Genomic DNA, 17433 nt, shown 5'->3' with positions numbered 1-17433 from the left:
GTTTATTTAAAAGTCAAATAGCTATTAGGTGTTGGCTTCGCAAACACTTGCAGCGGCATGCACATCTTAATAAAAGGGAAGGTTGTTTAGCTTGTTTTGATAGAAGCAGAGAGAGAGAGAGAGAGGGGTAGAGAGAGAGAGGGGTAGAGAGAGAGAGGGGTAGAGAGAGAGATGTGGAGAGAGAGGTGTAGAGAGAGAGAGAAAGAGAGGTGTAGAGAGAGAAAGAGGTGGAGAGAGAAAGAGGTGTAGAGAGAGAGAGGTGTAGAGAGAGAGAGGTGTAGAGAGGTGTAGAGAGAGGTGTAGAGAGAGAGAGGTGTAGAGAGGTGTAGAGAGAGAGAGGTGAGAGAGAGAGAGGTGTAGAGAGAGAGAGGGAGAGAGGTGTAGAGAGAGAGAGGTGTAGAGAGAGAGGTGTAGAGAGAGAGAGGTGTAGAGAGAGAGAGAGAGGTGTAGAGAGAGAGAGGTGTAGAGAGAGAGAGGTGGAGAGAGAGAGAGGTGTAGAGAGAGAGAGGTGAGAGAGAGAGAGAGGTGTAGAGAGAGAGAGAGAGGTGTAGAGAGAGAGAGGTGTAGAGAGAGAGAGGTGTAGAGAGAGAGAGAGAGAGGTGTAGAGAGAGAGAGGTGTAGAGAGAGAGAGAGAGAGGTGTAGAGAGAGAGAGGTGAGAGAGAGAGGTGTAGAGAGAGAGGTGTAGAGAGAGAGAGAGCTGTAGAGAGAGGTGTAGAGAGAGAGAGAGAGGTGCAGAGAGAGAGAGAGAGAGAGGTGTAGAGAGAGAGAGAGAGAGAGAGAGAAGTTCTACAGACATGTATGACCTCTGGTAATTATGATAACAGAGCAGTATAAGTATGGTGTCATGTGGGTGGCGACTTGTATGCAAACACAGTAGTAGGAAAATCCAACGTGGTTTCCAAGTCATTCTTCCTGCCTATTCAGTGACTATCAAATTATGGCATTATATACAGTTTTTGGATTAGTTAAAATTACAAATTTAAAAAGCATAGCTGGCAAGAGAAGTGGAAACATGGGAGTTTCTTAAAAAGTGCCGTTGACGGTGCTGAAGTGACCTACTTGACGCTAAACGGTGAAACAATTATTATTTTTTAAATAGATAAGAGCACGCAATTTATGTTTATTTTTTTTAATTTTTTTTTAAAACTAGGACTTCGAGTAAATTAATTTTACACAGCAGTGTAGGTCTAGTTATTAAAAGCTATTAGGTGTTAGGAAACATCAGAACTGGACGCGTATAATCCTGCTGGTGACTCGGATTTGGGAAAAAATCAAAAATCAAATCTAAGATGCGGAGCCCTCTGGGAAGAGTCGTTCGGCCCCGTAGTCGCAGTTACACTGGAAGTCTTTGACACAGTGCTCATGCCTTGGACTCGTCATTTCCTCTCTCGCTTCTCCACATCTGTTGAACTGCAGTAACCCCCTTCAGAATCCTCAGCTACCTTTAAAAAAAATTCTATACAGACCTCTCTTATTGGTCCAGCCCACAACACACCACCAGTTTCAGCCATTCAGAGCTCTCCTACCATCCCAAACACTATGAAGAGACTGGAGTGCCTCCCCCCCCTTCCCTTCCTCCCTCCCTCTCGGTCGCTCTTCCTCCCAGCCCCTAGGCACCAATTTAGCATGTCACCTCAAGATTCATGCTTGTTCTGAACCAAAGACTCGTTTGACTACAGTCGTCGCTCCTCTAACCCTCCAATCCTTTTTTTCCTCTCAGTCAAAGTATAAGGGCACAGATGCTGTCAACACCTCAAAAACACATCTTGACTGACTGAACGTGAATCTTTAATCCTCCATTCTTCCTCTCGCTCCTCTCAGAATACTTCAGAAACAGATTACCAAGCTGCATCCTGCCTGAATCTCCAAGCTGCAGCCTGCCTGAATCTCCAAGCTGCAGCCTGCTAAATTCCATTGCATCGTTTGACGTTTGGACACACCTACTCAATCAAGGGCTTTTATTTGGACTATTTTCTACATTGTAGAATAGTGACATAATGAAATAACATTCAGAGAGTTGTCCCGAAGCCAAGACAACGCAGGACTGGCTATGTGCTTAGGGTCATAATTTTCGTCTCAGTCTGAGGTCCGACTGACAATTGTTATTATTTTGCTAATTAGATTTCCGAGAGGCCACGGTCTTCCGACTCTATGGGGGTCTTCTATGACTGGGGGACTAATGGGAACCTTCCGGATGCCACCAAGTACAGCTTTGCCCTTTAAAAAATAAAACTCCTGAAGACACAGACACCAAAAATGTCATGTCACATCCTAACAGGAAAATAACAGAAAGGGGGATTGTAGAATATTTGAATTATATTTATATGTATTTTCCGATGCCAATCCAAGGTTGCATTTAGTTAACGCAACAGAAGAGAAGGAATTCTAAACCAACTCCCCCTGAATCCCCCGTTCCTTGTGTTTATCTCCGGGACCATTATTCTGATCATTTTCAGAAAAGCAGTCGAAAAGGACGAGAGAAATACCAGTTTTGTAAACAAATCTGTCCACCTACAATTTGATTGACAGATATGGGAACCAGTAAAGTGGCCGTACCATGGCAACATGCGTCCGAAGCGTGTCCAGGGAGAGCGGGAGACCAGGAAGCCTATGGTGGGATCCGTTATAGCGTCCCAGGCCCTCCCCACAAACAGGATGATCGACGCATAGAACGGGTCCAACTAGAGAGGAGAGAGAGAGAGAGAGACCGACAGAGAGAGAGAGAGAGAGAGAGAGAGAGAGAGAGAGGGAGAGAGGGAGAGACCGACAGAGAGAGAGAGAGAGAGAGACCGACAGAGAGAGAGAGAGAGAGAGAGAGAGAGAGACCGACAGAGAGAGAGAGAAAGGCAGAGAGACCGACAGAGAGAGAGAGAGAGAGAGAGAGACCGACAGAGAGAGAGAGAAAGGCAGAGAGAGAGAGAGAGAGAGGGAGAGAGGGAGAGACCGACAGAGAGAGAGAGAGGGAGAGAGAGGGAGACCGACAGAGAGAGAGAGAGAGAGAGAGAGAGAGACCGACAGAGAGAGAGAGAAAGGCAGAGAGACCGACAGAGAGAGAGAGAGACCGACAGAGAGAGAGAAAGGCAGAGAGAGAGAGAGAGAGAGAGGCAGAGAGAGGGAGAGAGAGGGAGAGAGAGGGAGAGGCAGAGAGAGGGAGAGGCAGAGAGAGGGAGAGGCAGAGAGAGGGAGAGAGAGGGAGAGAGAGTACGAGGGAGAGTACGAGAGAGAGAGACCGACAGAGAGAGAGAGAGAGAGAGAGTACGAGAGAGAGAGACCGACAGAGACAGAGAGAGAGAGAGAGAGAGAGAGAGAGGGAGAGGGGAGAGGAGACAGAGAGAGAAGAGAGACAGAGAGAGAGAGTACGAGAGAGAGAGAGAGCGAGAGAGAGAGGGAGAGTACGAGAGAGAGAGAGAGCACGAGAGAGAGAGAAGGGTTAGTTATGGATGAGTGAGAGAGAGAGAGAAGAGAGACAGAGAGAGAGAGTACGAGAGAGAGACCGACAGAGAGAGAGAGAGAGGGAGAGTACGAGAGAGAGAGAGCGAGAGAGAGAGAGAGAGAGAGAGAGAGAGAGAGAGAGAGAACGAGAGAGAGAGAGAAGGGTTAGAGTTATGGATGGGTGAGAGAGAGAGAGAGGAGAGAGAGAGAGAGAGAGAGAGAGGAGAGAGGAGAAAGAGAGGGAGAAGAGAGAGAGAGAGACAGAGAGAAGGGTTAGAGTTATGGATGGGTGGATGCATGAAAATGAAGAAAAACAGCTAGAATATTCCCCATCTAGTGCACTACTCCAGACCAGAGTCCTAAGGTTCTCCCTATGGGCCCTGGTCTAAAGTAGTGCACTATGGGCCCTGGTCTAAAGTAGTGCACTATGGGCCCTGGTCTAAAGTAGTGCACTATGGGCCCTGGTCTAAAGTAGTGCACTATGGGCCCTGGTCTAAAGTAGTGCACTATGGGCCCTGGTCTAAAGTAGTGCACTATGGGCCCTGGTCTAAAGTAGTGCACTATGGGCCCTGGTCTAAAGTAGTGCACTATGGGCCCTGGTCTAAAGTAGTGCACTATGGGCCCTGGTCTAAAGTAGTGCACTATGGGCCCTGGTCTAAAGTAGTGCACTATGGGCCCTGGTCTAAAGTAGTGCACTATGGGCCCTGGTCTAAAGTAGTGCACTATGGGCCCTGGTCTAAAGTAGTGCACTATGGGCCCTGGTCTAAAGTAGTGCACTATGGGCCCTGGTCTAAAGTAGTGCACTATGGGCCCTGGTCTAAAGTAGTGCACTATGGGCCCTGGTCTAAAGTAGTGCACTAGATGAGGGAATAAGGTGGCATTTGGAGATGCAGATTTTCGTCTTCAGTCAGTCAGAGTCTCCATTGTTGGCGAGCGGCCCTGGCTAGCGGTCACAGGTTAGCGTTTCATTATGAATGTTGTTCTGTTGGCAGCTCTGCAGTGGTCACTAGTTGGCACAGCCACAAACCTTTAAAAAAAAACACACTGCTAAACGCCTAACCTAAAATTAAGACCAAAAAGCACGTTTTTGGGGGGGTTTCAGGAACTTTCACAACATGGCCAATTTTGAATTTGCAGCTAGCCTATCTAAAAACAGGAGAAGAAGGGGGAAAACACTCAGTTCCAAGACAAAAGACTACTGACATACGTCAATCTGCCTCACGACCACACCGTCCTTGGAGGGAGGGTGAGGGACGGAGGGGAGGGAGGGGAGGGAGGGAGGGAGGGACAGAGGGGAGGGAGGGAGGGACGGAGGGGAGGGAGGGGAGGGACGGAGGGGGAGGGAGGGGACGGAGGGGAGGGAGGGGACGGAGGGACAGAGGGGGAGGGAGGGGGAGGGAGGGAGGGAGGGGAGGGACAGAGGGGAGGGAGGGAGGGACGGAGGGACGGAGGGGAGGGAGGGACGGAGGGACAGAGGGGAGGGAGGAAGGGAGGGACAGAGGGGAGGGAGCGAGGGAGGGAGGGAGGGACAGAGGGGAGGGAGGGAGGGACAGAGAGGAGGGAGGGAGGGACAGAGGGGAGGGAGGGAGGGACAGAGGGGAGGGGGAGGGAGAGGAGGGGAGGGAGGGAGGGAGGGAGGGAGGGGGAGGGAGGGAGGGAGGGAGGGGAGGGAGGGAGGGAGGGAGGGAGGGAGGGAGGGAGGGAGGGAGGGAGGGAGGGAGGGGGTCTAATGTACAGCCGCATGATAGATGTCAGCCTACATACTGCAGGTCAAGCTAGAAGGACATGCAGCACTGTGTTCTCCATACATCTTTTGACAAGTAGGTCTACTTTCAGATCTGTGAGTTATTGAGGGGTGGTGGGCGAAGGGTCAATGGGTTTTTTTGTATGACGTGCGAACCCATAAAACGGCCGGTAGCCTTCACGTACGTAGCTTGTTGTTTATGTTGACCAATCAAAGCAGCCAGCCAATGTGGTAGCAAATGGAAGGAGAGTTCACTAAAGCAATGATAGATGGAATAAAATAAAAAATCATTTTAAATCACAGAATTTAAAATTTTGCGAAATGAGAAGGAGTACGCTACAAGAAACACCCCAACAGGTAGACAGTTGTTTTATCTGAATGGGGTTCAGCATGTTGCCTCGTTTACCTAAGCTTTGCTAGCTGCTCTAGGCTACTCCAGTCAAGACGGACCACTTTTATATGAGATGATGAATAACATGGTGGCCGAAGACAAGATATTTAGTCTAGTAGCCGAGCTGCCTCGGTTAATGAATCTCTCTCCCCCGGTCTTTATGGTTTTATTTAACCTTTATATCATAAACAAATTATAAATTGATGGCCTATCCCTGCCAAACCCTAACCCGGACGACGCTGGGTCAATTGTTCGCCTCCCTATGGGACTCCCAATCACGGCCGGTTGTGATACAGCCTGGAATCGAACCAGGGTCTGAATGATCATCTGTCCTCACCTTCACAGCCTCTCACTCACGCAGCGCTCAGGTTAAAAAAACAGAAGTTAAAAAATAATCATAATTTTATAATTATAATAATAATAATAATAAATAAAAACTTGTATTCAGAATATCCAACAAAAATGTTTATAAATAAAAAATATATACTATATGAATAGTGAATGAATATATACTATGTGAATAGTGAATGAATATATACTATGTGAATAGTGAATGAATATATACTATGTGAATAGTGAATGAATATATACTATGTGAATAGTGAATGAATATATACTATGTGAATAGTGAATGAATATATACTATGTGAATAGTGAATGAATATATACTATGTATATATAGTGAATGAATATATACTATGTGAATAGTGAATGAATATATACTATGTGAATAGTGAATGAATATATACTATGTGAATAGTGAATGAATATATACTATGTGAATAGTGAATGAATATATACTATATGAATAGTGAATGAATATATACTATGTGAATAGTGAATGAATATATACTATGTGAATAGTGAATGAATATATACTATGTGAATAGTGAATGAATATATACTATGTGAATAGTGAATGAATATATACTATATGAATAGTGAATGAATATATACTGTGTGAATAGTGAATGAATATATACTATATGAATAGTGAATGAATATATACTATGTGAATAGTGAATGAATATATACTATATGAATAGTGAATGAATATATACTATATGAATAGTGAATGAATATATACTATGTGAATAGTGAATGAATATATACTATGTGAATAGTGAATGAATATATACTATGTGAATAGTGAATGAATATATACTATGTGAATAGTGAATGAATATATACTATGTGAATAGTGAATGAATATATACTATGTGAATAGTGAATGAATATATACTATGTGAATAGTGAATGAATATATACTATGTGAATAGTGAATGAATATATACTATGTGAATAGTGAATGAATATATACTATGTGAATAGTGAATGAATATATACTATGTGAATAGTGAATGAATATATACTATGTGAATAGTGAATGAATATATACTATGTGAATAGTGAATGAATATATACTATATGAATAGTGAATAATATATACTATATGAATAGTGAATGAATATATACTATATGAATAGTGAATGAATATATACTATATGAATAGTGAATGAATATATACTATATGAATAGTGAATGAATATATACTATATGAATAGTGAATGAATATATACTATGTGAATAGTGAATGAATATATACTATGTGAATAGTGAATGAATATCTACTATGAATAGTGAATGAATATCTACTGTGAATAGTGAATGAATATCTACTGTGAATAGTGAATGAATATCTACTGTGAATAGTGAAAGCCCCCCCCCCCCCAGGGGACTGATGAATCACCTGGGCCACGTCCAACAGGTATATCTGGAGGAAGAAGCCGAGAGCACAGCCTGTGATCTGATAGGGCGCTCCTCCCACCGCGTAGCACAGCTTGTTGCATATGGACAATCTGTTCTTCTGTTCGCGCTGAGAAAGAGAGACAAAAGGAGGGGTTCGTTCGTTAAACGACAAGTTTACTCTTTTTTTTTTACATCGTTAGGCAACACAAACGGGTGGAGGAATACTCATTGAAGGATTAGGCTTTGCTTTGCTTTAGACCAGGGCTTATAGGGTAGTAGGGCACTACTTTAGACCAGGGCCTATAGGGTAGTAGTGCACTACTTTAGACCAGGGTCTATAGGGTAGTAGTGCAGTACTTTAGACCAGGGCCTATAGGATAGTAGTGCACTACTTTAGACCAGGGTCTATAGGGTGGTAGTGCAGTACTTTAGACCAGGTCTAAAGACCATATATAAACAACTGGACAATGTGCAACCTGAAAAATGTAGCGTGAGATGACACACATTAACCTAGCGCGCTCTCTCTCCAGTCTCTCTCTCTCTAGTCTCTCTCTCTCTCCAGTCGCTCTCCCTCCAGTCTCTCTCCCTCCAGTCTCTCCCTCTCTCCAGTCTCTCTCTCTCCAGTCTCTCTCTCCAGTCTCTCTCTCTCCAGTCTCTCTCTCCAGTCTCTCTCTCTCCAGTCTCTCTCTCTCCAGTCGCTCTCCCTCCAGTCGCTCTCCCTCCAGTCTCTCTCCCTCCAGTCGCTCTCCCTCCAGTCTCTCTCCCTCCAGTCTCTCCCTCTCTCCAGTCTCTCTCTCTCTCCAGTCTCTCTCTCTCCAGTCACTCTCCCTCCAGTCTGTCTCTCTCTCCAGTCTCTCTCTCCAGTCTTTCTGTCTCCAGTCTCTCTCTCTCCAGTCACTCTCTCTCTCTCCAGTCTCTCTCTCTCCAGTCTCTCTCTCTCCAGTCTCTCTCTCCAGTCTCTCTCTCCAGTCTCTCTCTCTCCAGTCGCTCTCTCTCCAGTCGCTCTCCCTCCAGTCGCTCTCCCTCCAGTCGCTCTCCCTCCAGTCGCTCTCCCTCCAGTCTCTCTCCCTCCAGTCTCTCTCTCTCCAGTCTCTCTCTCTCCAGTCTCTCTCCCTCCAGTCTCTCTCTCCAGTCTCTCTCTCTCCAGTCTCTCTCTCCAGTCTCTCTCCCTCCAGTCTCTCTCTCTCTCCAGTCTCTCTCTCCAGTCTCTCTCTCTCCAGTCTCTCTCTCTCCAGTCTCTCTCCCTCCAGTCTCTCTCTCCAGTCTCTCTCTCCAGTCTCTCTCTCTCCAGTCTCTCTCTCTCCAGTCTCTCTCTCTCTCCCTGGTCTCTCTCTCTCTCTCTCTCCCTGGTCTCTCTCTCTCTCCCTCCCTGGTCTCTCTCTCTCTCTCCCTCCCTGGTCTCTCTCTCTCTCCCTGGTCTCTCTCTCTCTATTCTCTCTCTATTCTCTCTCTCTCTCTCTCTCTCTCTCTCTCCAGTCGCTCTCCCTCCAGTCGCTCTCCCTCCAGTCTCTCTCCCTCCAGTCTCTCTCTCTCCAGTCTCTATATCTCTCTCCAGTCTTTCTCTCTTTCTCCAGTCTCTCTCTCTCTCCAGTCTCTCTCCAGTCTCTCTCTCCCTCTCCAGTCTCTCTCTCCAGTCTCTCTCTCTCCAGTCTCTCTCTCTCTCCAGTCTCTCTCTCTCTCTCTCCAGTCTCTCTCTCTCTCTCTCTCCAGTCTCTCTCTCTCCAGTCTCTCTCTCTCCAGTCTCTCTCTCCAGTCTCTCTCTCTCCAGTCTCTCTCTCTCTCCAGTCTCTCTCTCTCTCTCTCTCCGGTCTCTCTCTCTCTCCCTGGTCTCTCTCTCTCTCTCTCCCTGGTCTCTCTCTCTCTCCCTCCCTGGTCTCTCTCTCTCCCTGGTCTCTCTCTCTCTCTCTCTCTCTCTCTCTCTCTCTCTCCAGTCTCTCTCCAGTCTCTCTCTCTCTCTCTCCAGGCTCTCTCTCCAGTCTTTCTCCAGTCTCTCTCTCTCTCTCTCCAGTCTCTCTCTTCCTCTCCAGTCTCTCTCTCTCTCCAGTCTCTCTCTTCCTCTCCAGTCTCTCTCTTCCTCCCCAGTCTCTCTCTCTCTCTCTCTCTCTCTCTCCAGTCTCTCTCTCTCTCTCCAGTCTCTCTCTCTCTCTCTCTCTCTCTCCAGTCACTCTCTCTCTCTCTCCAGTCTCTCTCTCTCTCTCCAGTCACTCTCCCCCTCTCCAGTCACTCTCTCGCTCTCTCCCCAGTCACTCTCTCTCTCACAGCCTCTCTCTCTCTCTCTCTCTCTCTCACATCTCTCCTCTTTCCTCTCAAAAGACCAAAGAACAATCGTATGATACAAAGTTCTGTTTGGCTGATCAACAGGTCCAATTGAGAGAACCCAGTGTGTGGGTCTCTAAATTCAGCTGGGAGGAGAGTTATCTGTCTACAGAATTCACCCACAGTAACGTGAGCACCAGCGCTGGGAGTCTGGGACAGGAGAGGCGTTTTTGTCATGATAGACCGACTCACTTCAACAGTGTGAACAGAACCCAGAGGCCTAATTATTCTGTCTCTACCCACACAGGTTGTAGACTTGGGCATTTCCCACATCGATACCAATCACCCAGGCTACTTCCCAAATGGTACCCTTTCCCTATATAGTGCACTACTTTAGACCAGGGTCTATAGGGTGGTAGTGCACTACTTTAGACCAGGGCCTATAGGGTGGTAGTGCACTACTTTAGACCAGGGCCTATAGGGTGGTAGTGCACTACTTTAGACCAGGGCCTATAGGGTAGTAGTGCACTACTTTGGACCAGGGCCTATAGGGTAGTAGGGCACTACTTTAGACCAGGACCAATAGGGTAGTAGTGCACTACTTTAGACCAGGGCCTATAGGGTAGTAGGGCACTACTTTAGACCAGGGCCTATAGGGTAGTAGGGCACTACTTTAGACCAGGGCCTATAGGGTAGTAGTGCACTACTTTAGACCAGGGCCTATAGGGTGGTAGTGCACTACTTTAGACCAGGGTCTATAGGGTGGCAGTGCACTAATTTAGACCAGGGTCTATAGGGTAGTAGTGCACTACTTTAGACCAGGGCCTATAGGGTGGTAGTGCACTACTTTAGACCAGGGTCTATAGGGTAGTTGGGCACTACTTTAGACCAGGGTCTATAGGGTAGTAGGGCACTACTTTAGACCAGGGTCTATAGGGTAGTAGGGCACTACTTTAGACCAGGGTCTATAGGGTCGTAGGGCACTACTTTAGACCAGGGTCTATAGGGTAGTAGTGCACTACTTTAGACCAGGGCCTATAGGGTAGTTGGGCACTACTTTAGACCAGGGCCTATAGGGTAGTAGTGCACTACTTTAGACCAGGGTCTATAGGGTAGTAGTACACTACTTTAGACTAGGACCTATAGGGTAGTAGTGCACTACTTTAGACTAGGACCTATAGGGTAGTAGTGCACTACTTTAGACCAGGGTCTATAGGGTAGTAGTGCACTACTTTAGACCAGGGCCTATAGGGTAGTAGTGCACTACTTTAGACCAGGGTCTATAGGGTAGTAGGGCACTACTTTAGACCAGGGCCTATAGGGTAGTAGGGCACTACTTTAGACCAGGGCCTATAGGGTAGTAGTGCACTACTTTAGACCAGGGCCTATAGGGTAGTAGTGCACTACTTTAGACCAGGGTCTATAGGGTAGTAGGGCACTACTTTAGACCAGGGCCTATAGGGTAGTAGTGCACTACTTTAGACCAGGGCCTATAGGGTAGTAGGGCACTACTTTAGACCAGGGTCTATAGGGTAGTAGGGCACTACTTTAGACCAGGGCCTATAGGGTAGTAGTGCACTACTTTAGACCAGGGTCTATAGGGTAGTAGGGCACTACTTTAGACCAGGGCCTATAGGGTAGTAGGGAACTACTTTAAACCAGGGCCTATAGGGTAGTAGTGCACTACTTTAGACCAGGGCCTATAGGGTAGTAGTGCACTACTTTAGACCAGGGTCTATACGGTAGTAGGGCACTACTTTAGACCAGGGCCTATAGGGTAGTAGGGCACTACTTTAGACCAGGGCCTATAGGGTAGTAGTGCACTACTTTAGACCAGGGTCTATAGGGTAGTAGGGCACTACTTTAGACCAGGGCCTATAGGGTAGTAGGGCACTACTTTAGACCAGGGCCTATAGGGTAGTAGGGCACTACTTTAGACCAGGGCCTATAGGGTAGTAGGGCACTACTTTAGACCAGGGCCTATAGGGTAGTAGGGCACTACTTTAGACCAGGGCCTATAGGGTAGTAGGGCACTACTTTAGACCAGGGTCTATAGGGTAGTAGTGCACTACTTTAGACCAGGGCCTATAGGGTAGTAGTGCACTACTTTAGACCAGGGCCTATAGGGTAGTAGTGCACTACTTTAGACCAGGGCCTATAGGGTAGTAGTGCACTACTTTAGACCAGGGCCTATAGGGTAGTAGTGCACTACTTTAGACCAGGGTCTATAGGGTAGTAGTGCACTACTTTAGACCAGGGCCTATAGGGTAGTAGTGCACTACTTTAGACCAGGGCCTATAGGGTAGTAGTGCACTACTTTAGACCAGGGCCTATAGGGTAGTAGTGCACTACTTTAGACCAGGGCCTATAGGGTAGTAGTGCACTACTTTAGACCAGGGCCTATAGGGTAGTAGTGCACTACTTTAGACCAGGGCCTATAGGGTAGTAGTGCACTACTTTAGACCAGGGTCTATAGGGTAGTAGGGCACTACTTTAGACCAGGGCCTATAGGGTAGTAGTGCACTACTTTAGACCAGGGTCTATAGGGTATTAGGGCACTACTTTAGACCAGGGTCTATAGGGTATTAGGGCACTACTTTAGACCAGGGTCTATAGGGTAGTAGGGCACTACTTTAGACCAGGGCCTATAGGGTAGTAGTGCACTACTTTAGACCAGGGCCTATAGGGTAGTAGGGCACTACTTTAGACCAGGGCCTATAGGGTAGTAGGGCACTACTTTAGACCAGGGTCTATAGGGTAGTAGGGCACTACTTTAGACCAGGGCCTATAGGGTAGTAGGGCACTACTTTAGACCAGGGCCTATAGGGTAGTAGTGCACTACTTTAGACCAGGGCCTATAGGGTAGTAGGGCACTACTTTAGACCAGGGCCTATAGGGTAGTAGTGCACTACTTTAGACCAGGGCCTATAGGGTAGTAGTGCACTACTTTAGACCAGGGCCTATAGGGTAGTAGGGCACTACTTTAGACCAGGGCCTATAGGGTAGTAGGGCACTACTTTAGACCAGGGCCTATAGGGTAGTAGGGCACTACTTTAGACCAGGGCCTATAGGGTAGTAGGGCACTACTTTAGACCAGGGCCTATAGGGTAGTAGGGCACTACTGGTGCCACCAGGGAAACACTCCTGCCAGGGAAACATTACGCAACCAAGGCCCACAGACTGGTCAGTGTGACCCTTCACAGGGTTGTCACAATCTATTTGGCGAGGATGAGGGCCGTTCTGCTCCTCCCCCCATTCCCTCCTCCTCCTCCCATGGAACTTTGCCATGTTGGCTTGCCAACAGAAAGCCCCCTCGTCTATCACTAATGGGCAATCAGGGGCACACACTCACACCCTCTGCCTAAGCCAATGAAAAGGGCTCTCTGTGGCTGGTTTAGAAGAACCTTAAACGACGAGATCTCAGAGACCTCAGTCACACACTTCGTACCCGGTGTTCATCTAAGAGTTTGTCCCAAATCAATACCAAAGACAAACCTGACAGATGTTCAGGCCAAGTTCTCAGGCCATAAAACATGTGCGATCTAAAGCAACTCTGGACTAAATATAAATCGTCGCCTGCCTTTTAGACTCTCGTGTCGATTATTGTTTGTACTTTCTGTTGAAACAGACGATCCAGTGAACACAAAATGTCTTGAGTTACTTAAGACTGTTGATGCACCAACACATTCTTTTGTTTCAGGTGACACGTCGTTGTTCTGACTGAAACACGACTCTCTCTTCAGCCTGACGTAACCATGGGGGTATAAGGCATATTGCGGCGAGTGGTCGACTGACTCAACTGGCTCAACACTTAACGCAGTTATTCTTTTTTGTTCAGGTCAAACACCTGTGGTTTTGGACAGGGTTTCAGTATTTTTTTAAACCAAAACCCCGTGAGACGCATTTCCCAACATAGGCTTATTGGGGCTACGTAGTGGTTAGAGTGTAGAGGAGGTAGGTAGCCTAGTGGTTAGAGTGTAGAGGCGGCAGGTAGCCTAGTGGTTAGAGTGGAGGGGCGGCAGGCAGCCTAGTGGTTAGAGTGGAGAGGAGGCAGGTAGCCTAGTGGTTAGAGTGTAGAGGAGGTAGGTAGCCTAGTGGTTAGAGTGTAGAGGCGGCAGGTAGCCTAGTGGTTAGAGTGGAGGGGCGGCAGGCGGCCTAGTGGTTAGAGTGGAGGGGCGGCAGGCAGCCTAGTGGTTAGAGGCAGGGAGTGGGGGCGGCAGGTAGCCTAGTGGTTAGAGTGGAGGGCGGCAGGCAGCCTAGTGGTTAGAGTGTAGAGGAGGCAGGTAGCCTAGTGGTTAGAGTGGAGGGGTGGCAGGTAGCCTAGTGGTTAGAGTGGATGGGCGGCAGGTAGACTAGTGGTTAGAGTTAGAGTGGAGTAGGGCGGCAGGCAGCCTAGTGGTTAGAGTGGAGGGGTGGCAGGTAGCCTAGTGGTTAGAGTGGGGGTGGCAGGCAGCCTAGTGGTTAGAGTGGAGGGCGGCAGGCGGCCTAGTGGTTAGAGTGGAGGGGCGGCAGGCGGCCTAGTGGTTAGAGTGGAGGGGCGGCAGGTAGCCTAGTGGTTAGAGTGGAGGGGCGGCAGGCAGCCTAGTGGTTAGAGTGGAGGGGCGGCAGGTAGCCTAGTGGTTAGAGTGGAGGGGCGGCAGGTAGCATAGTGGTTAGAGTGGAGGGGTGGAGGGGCTAGTGTTTAGAGTGTAGAGGAGGCAGGTAGCCTAGTGGTTAGAGTGGAGGGGTGGCAGGTAGCCTAGTGGTTAGAGTGGAGGGGCGGCAGGCAGCCTAGTGGTTAGAGTGTAGAGGAGGCAGGTAGCCTAGTGTTTAGAGTGTAGAGGAGGCAGGTAGCCTAGTGGTTAAAGTGGAGGGGCGGCAGGCAGCCTAGTGTTTAGAGTGTAGAGGTGGCAGGTAGCCTAGTGGTTAGAGTGGAGGGGTGGCAGGTAGCCTAGTGGTTAGAGTGGAGGGGTGGCAGGTAGCCTAGTGTTTAGAGTGGAGAGGTGGCAGGTAGCCTAGTGTTTAGAGTGTAGAGGTGGCAGGTAGCCTAGTGGTTAGAGTGTAGAGGTGGCAGGTAGCCTAGTGGTTAGAGTGGAGGGGTGGCAGGTAGCCTAGTGTTTAGAGTGTAGAGGAGGCAGGTAGCCTAGTGGTTAGAGCGTTGGGCCAGTAACCTGAAAGGTTGCTGGATCGAATCCCTAAGCTGACGAGGTAAAAATCTGTCGTTCTGCCCCTGAATAATGCAGTTTCCCTGGTGGGCCCGACATTGTAAATAAGAGTTTGCTCTTAACTGATTTGCCTCGTTAAATTTATAAAATACTATCAAGCGTGTCTGTCTGGCATGTGGGCCAACACTTGAAGAGGGAGTGAAATTCATTGAGAAAATGCAGAACCCTTCACATCATCTTAATGATATCCCCTTGTATGATATACAATATCCCCTTGTATATCATTAGATCCCCCCATTCAGTTAGCCAGGACAGGATGGAACACGAGCCAACCCACTGTCCCCATCCAAAAATACACCATGGTCCCTTACATCGCCACATTCCATCCCCCACTGCAGACCCATTGTGGACGTCACTGAAATGTAACACGGTTAGTTAAATAGTCCATCTCGTGACATCATATAAGGCCTACTTCCGTTGGTTATTAGGTTAATAACAATTAGCACCAAATAAAGTGCCGTTTATGTTGTCTGTCTGAGGCATCGCCGGAAGACTACCGGCATTTACGTTCCTCTCTTTACTGTAGTGGAAGTGAGGTCATGTCAAAGGGACACAGAAACTGATAACATTTTTTTTTGCCAATCAATAAGCATATAAATGATCGATTATTAGAGATAACATATCGGAAAGGGCTTTCGGTGAACACCTATGTTGTTGATGACTAGGTATAGTGAAATATTTCAAACGTATACACATGCTTGGAAGGGGTCATTCCAATTTCAGAAGAGATCACAGCTCCAGTCCCGGCGAAATGACACGTCGCCTTGCTGCGAGTTACGTCGAGAGACGCTCCGCTGGCACCGTGTATTCATTCTTATTATTCCAACCCCCAAAAGCGCCATAATAATTTAGTTTTTTTTTTTAAATGGCCTCAACCGCATAGTTATGTCTGATCACTTCTTATAGACCCATTTGAAGAATGATGTATATCAAAAGAAAGGGCTAGCACCACTACGAGAAGAGCTATAGTTACGAACCGGATAATCATTTGAAAATAAATAAAGGAAATAAAAGAAAAAAAACAGAATTACGTGTTCACTTTACGCCAAGCAAAAAAATGTAATTGAAACGTGGTGGCCGCTGTCACAACAGCCCGTGGAAATCAATGATAGGCCATATAATTGATCATCAATACAAAACGTATTATATAGACTTGTTCCAATACATAACTAGGCTAATCTATTTAAATCGAAGCGGTCTTCCTCTCCGGTTTAGTTCAGAACGTATACTCATGAATACATAATGGCTGCTAATATTGTTGATACAATTATAAATTAATCAAACTTACCTTCACAGCTAATTTGACCACATCTGGGTTGAACGGTTTATTCGTTAATAATTTATTGTTGGAATATTGTTCGGTTCCTTCTCCTTTTGCCATCACTTTATGAATAAATAACCTTTGGAAAAACAATAAATATTATATAAACAAATCTGTTCGTAAAACCGGCGTATTGAAACAGAAATCAGTAGCACCTTTAGAGTTGAGTTCAGACCACACACAACCAGAAAAGTGACGATGAAGAAGCTGTCATTCATGATGTAGTAGTGAGATCCCGCCCCCCTCCAACAGGCCACCATTCACTATCAGTCAACCCCGCCCACAACCAGACGTCCAAAGAAAAGACTGAAATTATCAGACTCCTTCGAGATGTTGTTAGTATATCTATAGTACGTTTATTAGAAGGCAAGTGGAAGGAATGAAAAGGCTTTATTCGTCTTTATTGTTCTTGCAATGTATGATTTTCACGAAGCTTCAAGTCCTTTTTAACAATGGAAGTGGACTGAAATGTATTCCAATAGGCCAGGGTTCAGAGTTCCCCAACCGAATTTGGCCCGCAGCGCTTTCATTTCATTATTTTTTGTGTGTTGTCAAACGTTATATCTGTTTGTGCTTTTTGCAGTCTACAAATGATTTGTTCCCGCAAATCGACCTGCAGCTGATGATCCCTGCAATAGGCAAAACATTACAGGCTATTAGAGGCCAACAACTTGACAACATTATGGCCTATTTCAGAATAACAATATCCACAAATGAGTTCAATAGTAGCGTATTGTTAAAATAGGAATAGTCATTTTACATTGCAGATGTTTAGTCATGCCAAAACTACCCAATACCATAGTGGTTTATTCAAAATGTTTTGCAATAATGTCAATATAAGCACTTTTATTTAGATTGTCCGTTTTCATATGTATTCTGGTTATGTAAAACATGTACATGATAGAAGATATAGAAATATGCGATCTCAAAATATCACTCCACACAACTACACTATGTACCACTACACACAACTACACTATGCACCACTACATACAACTACACCATGTACTACCACACACAACTACACTATGTACCACTACAATACACAACACTACACACAACTACACAATGTACCACTACACACAACTACACAATGTACCACTACACACAACTACACTATGTACCACTACACCACAACACCATGTACCACTACAATATGTACCACTACACCTCACCACAACCACACCATGTACCACCACAATATGTACCTCTGCAATATGTACCACTACATCACACCACAACCACACCATGTACCACGACACACAACTACAATATGTGTCACTACACTATGTACCACTATACTACACTATGCACCACTACACTATGTAACGCAAC

General features: G+C 46.6%; 1 pseudogene; it reads right to left on the bottom strand.

The window, feature by feature from the left end:
• LOC135551678 (sodium-dependent lysophosphatidylcholine symporter 1-B-like) overlaps positions 1-16288 on the bottom strand; it is a 48449-nt pseudogene extending 32161 nt beyond the window's left edge.
• Between the last annotated feature and the right edge of the window lie 1145 nt (positions 16289-17433).

Source organism: Oncorhynchus masou, chromosome 13 (assembly GCF_036934945.1).
Source record: "Oncorhynchus masou masou isolate Uvic2021 chromosome 13, UVic_Omas_1.1, whole genome shotgun sequence".
In the NCBI taxonomy this organism is placed as follows: Eukaryota; Metazoa; Chordata; class Actinopteri; order Salmoniformes; family Salmonidae; genus Oncorhynchus; species Oncorhynchus masou.
Note: the sequence above shows the minus strand (reverse complement) of the source record. Positions and strands in the feature narration are given on the sequence as shown.